This window comes from Mustelus asterias, chromosome 28 (assembly GCF_964213995.1).
Source record: "Mustelus asterias chromosome 28, sMusAst1.hap1.1, whole genome shotgun sequence".
NCBI classification, from domain to species: domain Eukaryota; kingdom Metazoa; phylum Chordata; class Chondrichthyes; order Carcharhiniformes; family Triakidae; genus Mustelus; species Mustelus asterias.
This window is the reverse complement of record NC_135828.1, coordinates 5,494,551-5,509,685: the sequence shown is the minus strand read 5'-3', so window position 1 is coordinate 5,509,685 and position 15,135 is coordinate 5,494,551. Positions and strand designations below refer to the sequence as shown.

General features: G+C 46.8%; 1 protein-coding gene across 2 annotated transcripts in view; it reads right to left on the bottom strand.

Annotated features, from left to right (window-relative positions):
* The window catches only part of unc5b (unc-5 netrin receptor B), a 275,167-nt gene that overhangs the window by 75,858 nt on the left and 184,174 nt on the right, over window positions 1-15,135 (bottom strand). The gene's annotated exons all lie outside the window — the stretch shown is intronic.

Genomic DNA, 15,135 nt, shown 5'->3' with positions numbered 1-15,135 from the left:
CAGAGATCCAACAGTCACAGATAGACTATTCTGGAATGTTGCTACGCAGGCAAGATGTGCCAAGTCGTTCTGTGAGCATCAAGATCCCACAGTGGACTGAATGGTCAACTATTTTCAATAGTGGGGACTGAAGGAATCATGCTGGTTCGGGGACTGGGAAAACACTCTATTCCTTACTGGGTTGCGCCTGTGATCTCCAGCACTGATCCAGACAGGGTCTGTTGATAACAGGCAACAAAATCAAGACACAAGCAGCTCTCCTGTGTCATTGCTCAAAGGAAATGGGATGATATGTTTTTTTTAAAAATTCATTCGTGGGATGTGGGCGTCACTGGCTGGGCCTGCAATTGTTGCCCATTCCTAGTCGCCCTTGAATTGAGTGTCTCGCTCGGCCATTTCAGAGGGCAGTTGAGAGTCAACCACATTGCTGTGGCTGTGGAGTCACAGGTAGGCCAGACCGGGTAAGGATGGCAGATTTCCTTCCCTAAAGGGCATTAGTGAAGCAGATGGGTTTTTCCGACAATCGACAATGGGTCATCAGTAGATTCTTAATTCCAGATTTTTTTTATTGAATTCAAATTCCACCATCTACCGTGGTGGGTTTCAAACCCGGGGTCCTCAGGACATTAGATGAGTTTCTGGATTAATGGTCTCGCGATAATATCACTTGGCCATCACAGTTATATAAGGGCAGAAGTGCTGTATCTTCTAAATCACAATAAAAAATTCTCGGGTGGATCTATGTCCTTTTAAAGCCATAAAATGCAATTGTTATTAATAAAATGTTCAATTGGTGCCTGGCGTGGAATGAAGAGAATGGAACGCACTCATCAATTTCATATTACACAGCGGAAACTACACGCCATTTCGAGATTGCACCAACATGAGATGTGGAGTGCGATGTCAGTGCGGATTAGATGTCCTATCAGAATCATTAAGTTAATGGATACTAATGTGCCATCGAGAAAGGAAATCAAATCACAGCTATGTCACTGCGCTCGATACCTCAACCTTCTCCGAGAACCAGTGCTCAGCCTGACTTCACCCGCCTGCTTATACACGTCAACTTACCGTTTGTCACAATGCATTTCGGAGAAAGAAGGAACTGTACCATTGGAAGTGGATATTGCAGGTGACACCTGTGTGCTTGTGTATATTATATATATATGGATATTGAGTGATAGAGCAGGCTCAAAGGGCCAAATGGCCTTCTCCTGCTCTATGGGGAGAGATACAGAGAGGCAATTTTTTTCACACAGAGGGTGGTGAGTGTCTGGAACAAGCTGCCAGAGGTAGTAGTAGAGGTGGGTACAATTTTGTCTTTTGAAAAGCCTTTAGACAGTTACATGGGTATAGAGAGATATGGGCCAAATGCGGGCAATTGGGACTAGCTTCGGGGTTTATAAAAAGGGCGGCATGGACAAGTTGGGTCGAAGGGTCTGTTTCAATGCTGTAAACCTCTATGACTCTAAGTGCAATGTGTCCAACAGGACTGATTTTTTGACTGTGCGCTCCAGGCAGTGAACATCATCCATGGGCTACACACAGTCTTTCATGGGATGTAGGCATCGCTGGCAAGGCCAGAATCTGCTGCCCATCCCTAATTGCCCTTGAACTGAGTGTCTTGCCGTGATCATTTCAGAGGGCAGTTAAGAGTTGACCACTTTGCTGTGGCTCTGAAGATAGACCAGGTCAGGAGGGTTGACCTCTGAACCGGATGGGTCTTGAGAACAATGAAGATAATTCCATGGCACCAAATTCTTGAGGTTAAATTTCAATTCCGGATGTCTGTTGATGAATTGAATTTCAATTCCACCAGCTGGCAAAGTGGGATTTGAACCCAGGTCCCCAGAGCCTGGGTTTCTGGATTACTAGTGCAATGATATTACCACTACACCACCAACTTCCCCTTATTACACTGGGTCATTCAAGTCATCTATGAACAGTATGCTTTGTCTGTACAGCGCGCAAGAAACAATACTTTTCACTATATACTAATACACGTGACAATAATAAATCAATGGGGCGACACGGTGGCACAGTGGTTAGCACTGCTGCCTCACAGCGCCAAGGACCCAGGCTTGACTCCCGGCTGGGGTCACTGTTTGTGTGGAGTTTACACATTCTCCCCGTGTCTGCGTGGGTTTCCTCCGGGTGCTCCGGCTTCCTCCCACACTCCAAAGATGTGCGGGTTAGGTTGATTGGCCATGCTAAATTGCTCCTTAGAGTCAGGGGGATTAGCTCGGGTAAATACATGGGGTTACGGGGTTAGTGCCTGGGTGGGATTGTTGTCAGTGCAGGCTCGATGGGCTGAACGGCCTCCTTCTGCACTGGAGGGATTCTATAAGAATTTAGATTTGAATGAGGCACTTTACAGCCGCTGTACTTCCCATTTCTCAAGAGTCTTCAAAACTGCGAGATACCTGAAATGATTTGCCCAACCCTTTATTCTCCCCGTGTCTGCGTGGGTTTCCTCCGGGTGCTCCGGTTTCCTCCCACAGCACAAAGATGTGCGGGTTAGGTGGATCGGCCGTGCTAAATTGCCCCTTAGAGTCAGGGGGACTAACTAGTGTAAATATACGGGGTTACAGGGTTAGGGCCTGGGTGGGATTGTTGTCAGTGCAGGCTCGATGGGCTGAATGGCCTCCTTCTGTACTGTAGTGATTCTATGATTAAGTGATCAGAACGTGTGAATGGCAGGACTAGAGATACAGGTTGTTAAGGGACTACCTGAGGAATGTGACAGTTGCTCTGAAGGCTGGGATGGGTTGGGGGGGTTTGGAGACAAGATGGAGAGGGAGATAGGAAAAGTGGGCAAATAGAAGTAAGGATAAAAAGTGATAAAAATGGATGAATGAGATGAAAAGAAGAAATGAAATAAAATAAATGGAAATGGGGTGAAGGTGGAGGAGAGAGAAAATGGTCTGAAGTTGTTGAACTCAAATGTTCAGTCCGGAAGGTTGTAAAGCACCCAATCGGAAGATGAAGTGCTGTGCCTCCAGTTTGCATTGGGGTTCACTGGAACATCACAAAAGGCCAAGGACGGACACGTGGACAGGAGAGCAAGGTGATGTGTTGAAGTGGCAAGCGACAGGAAGCTTGGAAGGGATTGGGTCGACCTTGCTCCAGGCTAAAGAACCATCCAAAATACATGTTAAAGCCGCTCTGCATTGAAAAAACTGCATGACAAGAAGTTGTCACAAGGCCGGTAATCAGAGGACACAGATTTAAGGAGACTAACAAGAAAACCAGAAGTGATGCGAGAATTGGGTTTGTGCGACGTGTTGGGATCTGGAACGCACTGTCTGAAAAGACGGCGGAAGCAGATTTAGTAATAACTTTCAGACGGGAACTGGATGTATATACTTGAAAAGGAAAAATGGGTCAACTGACCTTTCCAGCCTTGTGACAACACAGAAAGGACATTCGAAACATACTTCACACTCATTCCAGTGTCCTCAGAATTCACGGATTCTGATCATTCACTGAGCTACACAGTGGCATGATGCGTGATCCAGAAAAGGCATCAGGAGACCTAATAATAAACAGTCCCAAAGCACTTTGCAGGACTGTTGCAAAGCAGGATGTGACAGCAAAACACATAGATAGCAGAGCAGGTGACCAAAACCCCGATCAAAGAGGTAGATTTTAAGAAGCAGCTTAAAGATGGAGAGAAAAGTAGAGAGATGGAGAGAGTTTTAGGGAGTGAATTGCAGAGTTTAAGAGCCCAGGCAACTGATGGTACAGCCAGTGGCGCCACAATTAAAATTGTTTATGCTACAGAGGCTGGAATTAGGGTAGCCCAGATACCTCAAAGAGCTGTCAGGGTGCAAGTGATTATATAGATACGGAGGAGCAAAGCCTTGGAGGGATTTGAGATTTGAGAACAATTTCAACATTGAGGCGTTGCTCAACTGGGAGCCAATGTGGGTCAGTGAGCACAGGGGGGAAAGGGACAGGGATAAACATGGAGATGGGCAGTTCAACCTTTGACAATCTGAGGTTTCTGAATTGGGAGGCCAATAAGGAGGATACTGGAGGATTGAAAAGCGTGAATGAGGGTTTCATTCTTTCTGGTTGTATCACAGCTTGGTATGGCTGCTGCTCTGACCAAGATCGCAAGAAACTACAAAGGGTTGTGAACAAAGCCCGGTCCATCACACAAACCAGCCTCCCATCCATTGACTCTGTCGACACTTCCCGCTGCCTCGGCAAAGCAGGCAGCATAATCAAGGACCCCACGCACCCCGGACATTCTCTCTTCCACCTTCTTCCGTCGGGAAAAAGATACAAAAGTCTGAGGTCACGTACCAACCGACTCAAGAACAGCTTCTTCCCTGCTGCTGTCAGACTTTTGAATGGACTTACCTTGCATTAAGTTGATCTTTCTCTGCACCCTAGCTATGACTGTAACACTACATTCTGCACTCTCTCCTTTCCTTCTCTATGAACGGTATGCTTTGTCTGTATAGCGCGCAAGAAACAATACTTTTCATGGTATGTTAATACATGTGACAATAATAAATCAAATCAAATCAGTAGAAGCTGAGCAGAGGCTGTTACAAAGGTGGAGATAGCGATGACACAGACATGTGGCCAGAAGCTTGTCTCGATATAATGTTTGAGTCAAAAGTATGATAGTTATTTCTCACACAGCAAGATCCCATCCACAACAGTGAGATGATTTGATTTGATTTATTATTGCCACATGTATTAGTACACAGTGAAAAGTATTGTTTCTTGTGCGCTATACAGACAAAGCATACCGTTCATAGAGAAGGAAAGGAGAGAGTGCAGAATGTAGTGTTACAGTCATAGCTAGGTTGTAGAGAAAGATCAACTTAATATAAGGTAGATCCATTCAAAAGTCTGATGGCAGTAAGAGAAGAAGCTGTTCTTGAGTCGGTTGGTACGTAACCTCAGACTTTTGTATCTTTTTCCCGATGGAAGAAGGTGGAAGAGAGAATGTCCGGGGTTCATGGGGTCCTTAATTGAGCTGGCTGCTTTGCCGAGGCAGCGGGAAGTGTAGACAGAGTCAATGGATGGGAGGCTGGTTTGCGTGATGGATTGGGCTACATTCACGTCCTTTCGTAGTTCCTTGCGGTCTTGGACAGAGCAGGAGTCATACCAAGCTGTGATACAACCAGAAAGAATGCTTTCTATGGTGCATCTGTAAAAGTTGGTGGGAATTGTAGCTAACATGCCAAATTTCCTTCGTCTTCTGAGAAAGTAGATTTGTTTTTTAGTGATAATGGGTTAATTGAGGAATGCTGGCTGAGGAGACAAACAGTACAATGGAACATGCAATATAAACCAGCACCAACAAAGAATGCCTTGGTTTAACGTGTTCGCTGAAAGACATCTTCTAACGATGCAGCCCATATGCAGCTCTGCTCCGATGTGTCGATCCTTGACTATGTGCTTGAATCCCAAACTGGGATTTGAACCGCCAACCTTTCGATTCAGAATGCTACCAACCGGGGCAATGTGACATAACCCAAGCACGCACGGATGGGGACTGGTCTGTTGCTGTTTCTTGTCCTGCTGAGAGAAACTGGTGTGCGAAACCCAAGCAACTGTGACCCAAATTAACTAATGATGGGGCCTGGGCAAGCAGCTAGAAAATTGCATCAACTCTCTGGTGTCCAGTTTCAACGGAAACCATCAAACATATCAAATAACTAACTTTATTTACTCAGCGCAGCAACCCAGAAACAGTTCTCGAAGCCAACGGTCTCTAATGCATTTTAGATTTACACTAATGCACACGGTCTCTGCAGTTCAACACTGGTATAAGTATCCAGTTCTGTGAATACGTCCCTCCTCTCAAGCCAAGGAATTAAGGCCAGAAAAAAACCTTACCACACCCTTTTGCACTCCACAAGGTCATTCCAAATTCTCCCATGTATTTTTAACAGATAAATGATTCTGTCCAGGCCCTAAGTTCTGGACTTTCCTCTCTAACCATCTCCATCTCACTTAAACCCCTGCTCTGTGCCTGTCTGTGGAGATGCCGGCGTTGGACTGGGGTAAGCACAGTAAGAAGTCTCACAACATCAGGTTAAAGTGGTGTTTAACCTGGTGTTGTGAGACTTCTTACGGTGCTGTACCTCTCTAACAAAGCATTTGGTCATCTCACCCTTCAGCATGGTATCATTTTTTTATCTGATTAGGTTCATGTGGAGTGTTTTGGTACTTAAGGACAATACAGGTGCCACGTCAGTGCTAAGTTTTTGTTAAGTGTGTATACAACATCATCTACTGTAACTTCAACCCCCTGGTTTCTTTATATTTTAGTTATTCATGAGCATTGGCCTTGAACTGAGTGGTTTGCAAGGGCCATTTCAGAGGGGCAGTGAAGATCAATCTCAGTGCTGTGAGTCTGGAGTCACATGTAGTCCAGACTGGGTAAGAACGGCAGATTGTAAACCTGAGGGTTTTTACGACAATTGACGATAGCTGTCATGGTCAATATTACTGAGACCTGTTTCCAATTTTTAAAAAATTCATTCGTGGGACATGGGCATCGCTGGCTGGCCGGCATTTATTAACCATCTCTAGTTGCCCTTGGAGGGCAGTTGAGAGTCAACCACGTTGCTGTGGATCTGGAGTCACATGTCAGCCAGACCGGGTAAGGGCGGCAGATTTCCTTCCCTAAAGGACATTAGTGAAGCAGATGGGTATTTCCGACAATCGACAATGATTTCACGGCCATCGGTAAATTCTTAATTCCAGATATTTTTTATTGAATTCAAACCATCTGCCGTGGCGGGATTCGAACTCCGGTCCCCAGAACACTAGCTGAGTTTCTGGATTAATAGTCTAACGATAATACCACCTGGCCATTGCCTCCCCAATTGCAGACTTATTATTTGAATTCAAATTCCACTGCTTGCAGTTGTGGGATTTGAACCCGTGTCTCCAAAGCATTAATCTAGGCCTCTGAATTGCACTTCCAGTGACATCATCGCCACTCTCTGTTTTTGAGCGGGTTGATCCCTTTCCTGCCAACTATTCCAAGGATCGAAAGTTTTGTAGGTCTATAAAATAATGAGGGGCATAGATAAGTCAATATCTTTTCCCAAAGGGAGTCTAAAACTAGAGGGCATAGGTTTATGGTGAGAGGGGAGAAATACAAAAGGGTCCAGAGGGGCAATTGTTTCATACAGAGGGTAATGAGTGTCTGGAACAAGCTGCCAGAGGTAGTAGTAGAGGCGGGTACAATTTTGTCTTTTAAATAGCATTTAGACAGTTACATGGGTAAGATGGGTATGGAGGGATATGGGCCAAATGCGGGCAATTGGGGCTGGCTTAGTAGGAAAAACTGGGCGGCATGGACAAGTTGGGCCGAAGGGCCTGTTTCCATGCTGTAAACCACTATGGCTCTATAATTCTTTTCCACTTGCCGAGTCTATGATCCAAGGAAAGGTTACACGCTCCCTAAAGTTGCTGACTTTACTCCTTATCTTCTTGGCTTTTGTTCAAATCGTCAGGACTATTCGACTTTCCGTCAAACGGGAGTTTCAGGGTAAGGGCTCCACAGACAGAAATTTATAAAATAACAGATCGTACAGTGTCTACAAAGTGTCATTCTCTCTGTTTGAAATCAACATTTTAGTGACAAGATTGCTTTCCTGCAATGTCTAACTTTCAAGCTCTGGATAGCATATGGTTCTGACCTGGAATGCACTGTCTGAAAAGATGCATTTAAATTCAACTTCCCAAGGTAAATGGAATAAATACTTAAAAGGGTAATATTTGAAGGGCTAAAGAGAAAGGACAAGGGAGTGGGAGTGACTGGATAGCTCTTTCAAAGATCTAGCAGAGGCACAGTGGACTGAATGCCCTCTTGTGCTGTTTCGTTCTATGATTTTATGAAGTTCTATTGCTAAATGGAGTTAGCAGGACATCTGAAGAACAGGGGAATTCTCCCTGGCGTCCTGTTTAGTGTTTTTCCAGAATCAACATCACCCCCAAAAATAAATTGATTACCCAGTCATCGCCACCTTGCTGTTTATGGGATCTTGCTGTGCGTAAATTGGCTGACACGTTTCCTACTTAAGAACATTGAACACACTTCAAAGGTATTAATTGACTGTCAAATGTCCAGTGTAAGTCTTTCTTTCTCCCAATGGAACAAAACTAATGGATGGATCAATAGGTCTCGACAGGGTCTCAGGTATGAAGGGAATCGGGGGAGTTAGAGACTGGGCAGCAAAGCTGAGTTCTAAGTTCAGCCATGATCTTATTGAATGGCAGGATAGGCTTGAGGGGCCAAATGGCCTACTCCTGCTCCTCTGTCTGAAGTGACACTTCAGTCGTACACAGGTTGTCAGAACATGGAAGGTTTCAGGGTGCGGCCATCAGGAAAGGTACTCGAATACAATTGAGTGAAGCCATTCAGCCCATTCACACCATCCAAAGAACAAAGAAAATTACAGCACAGGAACAGGCCCTTCGGCCCTCCAAGCCTGCACCGACCATGCTGCCCGTCTGAACTAAAACCCCCATCCCTTCCAGGGACCATATCCCTCTATTCCCATCCTATTCATGTATTTGTAAAAATGCCCCTTAAAAGTCACTACCGTGTCTGCTTCCACTACCTCTCCCGACAGCGAGTTCTAGGCACCCACCACCCTCTGTGTAAAAAACTTGCCTCGTACATCTCCTTTATACCTTGCCCCTCACACCTTAAACCTATGCCCCCTAGTAATTGACTCTTCCACCCTGGCAAAAAGCTTCTGACTATCCACTCTGCCCATGCCCCTCATAATCCTATAGATATCTACCAGGTCGCCTCTCAACCTCCCTCGTTCCAGTGAGAACAAACTAAGTTTCTCCAACCTCTCCTCATAGCTAATGCCCGCCATACCAGGTAACATCCTGGTAAATCTTTTCTGTCCCCTCTCCAAAGCCTCCACATCCTTCTGGTAGCGTGGCGATCAGAATTGAACACTATATTCCAGATAAACCCTACACTTCCTTTCCATCACAACGTTTGACCATTTGTCAAATCATTCCAGGTTTTAGTGCCTCCAGGCAAACCCTTTGTGTTCTTCATACGAAGAACTTCATAGAATCCCTACAGTGCAGAAGGAGGCCATTCGGGCCATCGAGTCTGCACTGACCACAACCCCACCCAGGCCCTATTCCCGCAACCCCACATATTGACCCTACTAATCCCCCTGACTTTAGGGTCAATTTAGCATGGCCAATCAACCTGACCACTTTTGTCAGAAGTTTCTTGAGCACAAGTGAAATGATATTTAGTTGTGCAGCACTTGTGGCTAATGAACTACACAACTGAAGTAATTTTTATCAAGCAAATATAAATACCCCACTTTCAGAATCAGAATTGCCACCATTTTGGAGATTTGTAATGTGCCATCTCACTCTGAAAGGTATGTCAAATTTCACAACTTTCCCCTCTAATTTTCACGAACTGTATTTCTCATCCTCTGTCCTGATATATCTCTGCACCATGACCCATTTCCCATCTCATTCAAGCAAATGGACTAAGGTGAGGGGGTGCACAAAAGCGGTCTTCATTGGACCTCAATAACAATCCACTAAATCTGCACATCTTTGGAGTATGGGGCGGCACGGTGGCACAGTGGTTAGCCCTGCTGCCTCAAAGCACCAGGGACCCGGGTTCGATTCCCAGCTTGGGTCACTGTCCGTGTGGAGTTTGCACGTTCTCCCTGTACTTGCGTGGATTTCTTCCGGGTGCTCTGGTTTCCTCCCACAGTCCAAAGATGTGCGGGTTAGGTGGATTGGCCACGCTAAATTGCCCCTTTGTGTTGGGGGGACTAGCTAGGATAAATACATGGGGTTATGAGGATTGGATTTGGGTGGGATTGTGGTCGGTGCAGACTCGCTGGGCCGAATGGCCTCCTTCTGCACTGTAGGGATTCTATGAAACCGGCGCTGTGAGGCAGCAGTGCTAACCACTGTTCCACATGCCGTCCCGGGTCCCTGGTGCTGTGAGGCAGCAGTGCTAACCACTGTTCCACATGCCGTCCCGGGTCCCTGGTGCTGTGAGGCAGCAGTGCTAACCACTGTGCCACTTCCTGACAACAGTTCTCGTTCGGCTTTTCATTTGGCTTGAACCTGTTTTTCAGCCACTCATCCCACGCCTAATGCAGTTTGAAACACTTTTCCAAATCTTCCCTTTAGCACAGCACTTACTGACCCATAAGACAAGGATGTCACTTGAAGTGGAATCTGATTAGTATCTGTGAGAAACAATTAGAAAAGGATATGGGGAAAGGGAAGGGAATCTAGTGTCTGTAGCTGTCATTGAAGAGCTAGCACCAGCCAGAACATGATGGGCCGAATGGCCTCCTTCCACACTATAATTCCCATGATTCGATGATCAAAAACCAACTAAAGTCACGAACAGAGGGAAACAGTTTTCCTCATCCTCTCTGTTCCTGTTGGAACGAAGGTAGGTAATTGGGACAGAAGCTGTAAGTGCTACTTATAAAGACAGGGCTTTTTGTCTGCCTTGTTAAGCAAGCAGGAAGCAAATAAGCAGAGCTAAAAAGAAAACATATGTACACAGCCTAACAATGGATATCCGCGGCAACATGTTACCAGCACTGTGCAAGAACAGACATCATGGAGACAGTGTTCTGAATGTATAATTATGGGTCTGTTCAAAGTCTGAAGAGTATTCCTTGTAATATAAACAGACGTTAGGATTTAGCAGCAATTTAGACTGTCTCCTGTTCATGCTCTGCATACCACTGTTCCTCCCTTTTCAAACCAATATGTACAAAATGAAACCCAGTCTGTGCCGAGATATACACTGCCCCGGGGCAGGAGACAGAGAAGCTAGCCAGCCGTCCGACACTCCAGCCCCTGTCGAATCCGCTGAACCTCACCCGTGGCGATGAGGTGCAGAGGGTGTGTGACCCGGGCAGAGTTTCCAGGGACAGCCCCATCTGGAGGGCTATCACCAGTATTCTGGTGACCACATGGGGTGGACTGGTGGCACATTGGGGTGGGCAACCTAAGCGGCATAAAGAACATAATGGCGTTGCCAATTCTTTTTTCAGTGCAGCTGGTGCCTCGGACAGGACATAGAACTTTGCCCCAGTCAGTTTATTTCACTCAATCCACTCCCACTGTTGACCAAAAACGCCAGCCTGCAGTGTCTCTTTATTCCGCATTTCCCTCCCTTTCCAACACCAAATACCGGCGTCTTCGGTGTCCAACACCTCCACCGTCAACAACATATCCTCAGCAGGACCTCTGCGCTTGTAAAGAATTTACAGGAGCACAGAAAGAGGCCATTCGGCCCGACTGGCTCTGTCAGAATCTACACTCCACACCAGCCTCCTGCTACTCTACTGGGTTTGACCTTCCCTAAACTTTGTTGGGATGGTCAGAGAGAAGGAGATATTTCAGACTGAAAATGCCAGATAGCTTTCGAGGGTCAGAACCTAACCTTCTGCCCCATTCACACCTCATACCATTGCAGACTGAGGGGAGATGTATGGATGGCAGGTTTGGGACAAGGGTTTGTTCCACCCACACAGTGGATGACCGTGTGGACCAAGAGATTCAAACCTCTTGGCACCATGGATTTTCCTGGCCTAGCGACATACAGGAGTTTCATCCTTCTAAAGCTTAAATCTGCATTCCCACCAGTTCCCACTGGGGCAGCACGGTGGCACAGAGGTTAGCACTGTTGCCTCACAGCGTCAGGGACCCGGGTTCGATTCTCGGCTTGGGTCATTCGCTGTCTGTGCGGAGTCTGCACATTCTCCTCGTGTCTGCGTGGGTTTCCTCCAGCTGCTCTGGTTTCCACCCACAGTCCAAAGATGTGCGGGTTAGGTGGGTTGGCCATGATAAATTGACCCTAGTGTCAGGGGGATTAGCAGGGTAAATGTGTGGGGTTACGGGAATAGGGCCTGCGTGGGATTGTGGTCAGTACAGAACTGATGGGCCGAATGGCCTCTTTCTATACTGTAGCTATTCTATGACCAGTTTACATATGTCTCAGGGTGCACATACTCACAGATTAAAGATTTATACAGCACAGAATAAGGTCCATTTGGCCCGTTGCGACCTGCTGTCCCTGCGAATCAGCTATCCACTGAGCCCCACTCCTCTACTTTTCCCCCAAAGCCCACCAGAACCTCTTAGAGCAGAAGACTTCCCTGTGTCAAGTGACACATGAGACAAGCAAAGCAGTGACCCTTATGTCTGTTTGGCGACTCGGGGATTTTCACAGTAACTTCATTGCAGGGTTAATGTAAGCCTATTTGTGACACTAATAAACAAACTTTAACTTTACTTTGAAAGTATGTGAAGCACTCAGTCTGGTTGGCTGTGTGGGCCAGAATGTGCATCCTCTGTCTCTGTCCACTCGGAATATTGGCTGTTTAGTATGGATTCTTCTGTGATCGACTGGGTGTCTGTACGAAGCTGTTGCCAAACCTTGAGATTGTACAGGCTCCAGTGGATTGAAGATTCATCTCCAGGAAACTGGGCAAGCAATAGCCAGGGGAAATAATCACAGAGGGCATTGCCCATTTTCTTGTAAAACCTCGCTTGTTATTGTAGTGAAATATTGGACATAATAAAAAAGAGATGATTTGAGTGGGATGGTCAGTGAGGATCTAACACCAGGGAATGGCAAACAGTGATTCTGACGTGAAATTGTTGAATTCGATGTTGAGTGCGGAAGGCTGTGTTCAAAGCTAAACTCTTATAAAATCATAGAATCCCTACAGTGCAGAAGGAGGCCATGCAGCCCATTGAGTCTGCACCGACAACAATCCCACCCAAGTCCTGTCCCGTAATCCCACATATTTACCCTATTAATCCCTTTAGCCTACGTATCTCAGGACACTAAGGGGCAATTTTGATTTTGATTTGATTTGATTTATTATTGAGACATGTATACAGTGAAAAGTATTGTTTCTTGCGCGCTATACAGACAAAACATACCGTTCATAGAGAAGGAAACGAGAGAGTGTAGTGTTACAGTCATAGCTAGGGTGTAGAGAAAGATCATTTAGCATGGCCAATCAACCTAACCCGCACATCCTTAGAGTGTGGGAGGAAACTGGAGCACCCGGAGGAAACCCACATAGACACGGGGAGAACGTGCAAACTCCACACAGGCAGTGACCCAAGCCGGGAATCTAACCCAGGTCCCTGGAGCTGTGAGGCAGCAGTGCTAACCATTGTGCCACCATGCCCCCCCCCGCTGTTCTTCAAGTTTTATGTCAAGGCTTCATTGGAACAGTGAAGGCGGCTGAGATTAGAGAGGTCAACATGCGGGTGATGCAGAGATTGCAAACAGCAAGTAGCCCACAGTCCATGGTTCCACTGGCAGACTGACAGGAGGTGAACAGCAAAGAGTTTGGTCTGCCCAGTGTCAAGGAGATAGGATAGTGAGCAGTGAATACTGCAGACCGTACACTGAAGTATGACAGGCTGAGTGTAGAACAATGACAGGCAATCTCACTGAAATGTACACAATGATGAAGGGTTGTGAATCTTTGGAAGTCTTTGCCCCAGGAGGACAGTGGCTGCTCCCTCGCGGAGATGAACAGATTTCAGGTCACTCAGGGACTCAAGGGATGCGGGAAATGGACAGGAAAGTGGACTTGAAGCCCAAGGTCAGCCCTGATTATCCAGAATGATGGAGCAAGCTCAGCAGATCATTTGGGTCGTGGTTTTCTGGCCGTGTTCTGCCTGGTGCGGATCGCGCTAATCCAGGAAGATTGGGTGCAGGCCCAAAGGCGGGTTTCGTGCCCTGGTGCCAAACGGTTCCCGGACCCTTCTTGCTGGCGCAAGCCAGATCTCACCCAGAAAGGGTGCCAGGCTGATTAGCATGAGATTGACTCCATTTCAATTTGAGATCGCACCCCCCCACCCCCGATCTCGGTGAAGCCAAACTTACCATCATGTTTAGGCTCCGCCCCTCTCCGAACCGGTGTGACTCTCTCAAAAATGGGCGGCACGGTGGCACAGTGGTTAGCGTTGCTGCCTCACAGCTCCAGGGACCTGGGTTTGATTCCCGGCTTGGGTCACTGTCTGTGTGGAGTTTGCACATTCTCCCTGTGTCTGCGTGGGTTTCCTCCGGGTGCTCCGGTTTCCTCCCACACTCCAAAGATGTGTGGGTTAGGTTGATTGGTCGTGATAAATTGACCTTAGTGTCAGGGGGATTAGCGGAGTAAATGTTTGAGGTTGCGGGGTTAGGGCCTGGCTGGGATTGTAGTTGGTGCAGACTCGATGGGCCAAATGGCCTCCTTCTGCACTGTAGGTGTTCTATGATTCTACGACTAAGCATGGGATAATTGCGTTGTGATTCGCGCCGATCACACCTGTTTCATCGTCCGAAATGACGCTTAGGGTGCGATCTTAGGGGCCGTTCATGCCCCGCTGCCACTGCAAGCAAGGAGGGAAAATTTGGCGCTCAGCCAATTCGCTGTGCATGGCAGCGGGACAGGAGAATCCCGCTGGCACGAATGGCTGGGAAATTCCACCCACAGTCATTTTATGGGAAAATTCCGTCCACCATCTACTCAAGCTCAAATTTCTTGCGTTCCCGCATAAATCACCCTTTGACCAGGGAATTGGAACATTTTTATAAGCAGCAGCTATCTCCACAGGGGTATCTTGATTCATTCTGACAGTAACATTCCAGTAGATGAAAGTTCCTCTCTGTGTTTCTAACCGTTCAGAATGAGGGTCAGAATAAGCTTCATATTCTACCTGGCCATTTCCTCTATTGTGTGTTAGTGTGCAAGTTCAAATTGATGCCTTCAAGAGAGGAACACAGAACATTGGGACGGGAGAACCTAAAACCAGGAGAATTCCCTTTACTTGGGATTAGCGGACAAAGGTCACTGTTGCTATCCTAATGGCACGGTGGCACAGTGGTTAACACTGCTGCCTGACACCTAACCCCAGGGTCCCGGGTTCCATTCCTGGCTTGGGACACTGTCTGTGTGGAGTTTGCACGCTCTCCCCGTGTCTGCGTGGGTTTCCTCCCACACTCTAAAGATATGCGGGTTAGGTTGATTGGCCATGCTAAATTAACCCTAGTGTCAAGTCAGGGAGATTAACAGGGTAAATATGTGGGATTACAGGAATAGTGCCTGGGTGGGATTG